Source organism: Elephantulus edwardii, unplaced genomic scaffold (genome assembly GCF_000299155.1).
Source record: "Elephantulus edwardii isolate Elephantulus edwardi_28Jun2011 unplaced genomic scaffold, EleEdw1.0 scaffold00057, whole genome shotgun sequence".
In the NCBI taxonomy this organism is placed as follows: Eukaryota; Metazoa; Chordata; class Mammalia; order Macroscelidea; family Macroscelididae; genus Elephantulus; species Elephantulus edwardii.
Window position 1 is genome coordinate 6,743,173 of NW_006399807.1, and position 1,734 is coordinate 6,744,906.

The following is a 1,734-nucleotide window of genomic DNA, read 5'->3' on the forward strand; positions in this document are numbered from 1 at the left end:
GGTTTGTCTACTGTCGTCCCTACTCATTGTCCAACTTTCAGATCCATAGGAGAAAAGCTGGCATTCCACTGCTACAGAAAGTTCAGTTGTTCCTTCAGGACAAGTTAAAGAGACACTCTACACACGTAATTTGATTCAGCTAACACAGGCAGCCCCTGGGTTCCTTCCTAAAGACCTTTTACTTTGATAATCATTCATGTTTTGAGGGATCCAAAAGAGATTTCAGGTCCCATCCTATGCAGAATTAAGAAAATGTACTACAGTATAATCTAGATATTGTTGTTATGTGTTGTTGAGTGGGGAAAAAACTCAGAGCTGACCTTCCATTAAGATTTTCAGAGGCTATAAATCACACAGTAGGGTATTGCCTATCTTCGTTCCATGGAGTCACTGGTGGATTTGAATCAGATGCCATGGTGTTCCTGGTGGATTCGAAGCAGATAGATGGTCTTCTTTCCTACAAAGAGCAGGCAGGGCCAGTTACAGCCACTAGGTGGCATACTCACATAAGAAGTAAGTTGAGTGGGTGACAAAGGAATTAGTCACTAGACTGAGATCCACAGTCAAATATCTGTAGCATTTTTGAGATATTTACCACCAAGTTACTTAGAGTACCTATAAACTCGAGGCTCAGTATTTGTCGATGATGATAGGGAAAAAAAAAAATCCCTGCACTGAGTGACTGTAAATTAAGTTAAAGAATAAGAGTGTCTCTGTCATGAGCTCGTTTCTATCTTGAATGACTCCTGATTGTCTGTAACCTTTACAGTAGACATTCCTTCCTTTTCTCAAGCTTGTAGAGTATCCAGTGGTGTTCCATTGTCTAATAGCCCCACACACAAGTCAAGTAAGTAATAAGTAGACTAAGCCATAACTAAGTTCTTTGCCCTTGGCACTAAGGGCTAAGCAAGCATATGATCTAGTTCTAGCCAAGAGGCTGGACATCTTCTGGGGGGGAAAAATGTCTTAGTTTTTAAATATAGTTTTTAAAATAAAAAGTCCGAATAAAATAAAAGGTGCCTGTATCCTTTTTTCTGCCTGTAGAGAAAAGTTTTGCCTAAGTGAGGAAAAGTTCTTGGAAGAGTTAGAGAAAAAGAATGAAAAGTGTGTTCCCCATTCCACCCTCAAAGGGGAACTAGGTGGCCGATGCAGAGAAAACAAAGGTGGCTGCCTCCTGCTGTGTATTAACTGCCACAGGGGGCCACAAGGATTCTGCGCTGTGTCTGAGCAGTGGCTCTGGGGCTCTCTTCTCTCCTTCTCTCTTCTGTTTTCCCCGTCTTTTTTCAAGTGGACTCTGTGGGGAAAATACTATGAGGGGATGAGGGTCCTCGGCAGCTTCAGCACTAATTTACTGGAAGCCGAGCATGAGCAGGAACCACGGTCTCACAGATGCTTCTTGCTTATACTGATCTCCAGTCTCTTTTCAGATGCACTCTGTAGAGGGGAGGTGACAGAGAGCCCGCTCCTTTTTCCTCCAGCTGGCAGGATCATAACTTCAGCCCACCTGTGTGCTCCCAGGGAGCCTGTGGGCCCACGTGGTGCACACAGAAGCTCAGTGAAAGGCTTAAGCTACTTCTTCTGTCTTTCCGATTTTTAGACAAATTGAAGTTACTCTCATTCATCTTAGTATAATTGTCTCCTTCAGCTCTGCTCAGCCCAAGGCCATTGAACCAATTCTGACTCACAATGACCCTCACACACTCATTGTCATCAAGTCAGAATTGACCCAGAGAT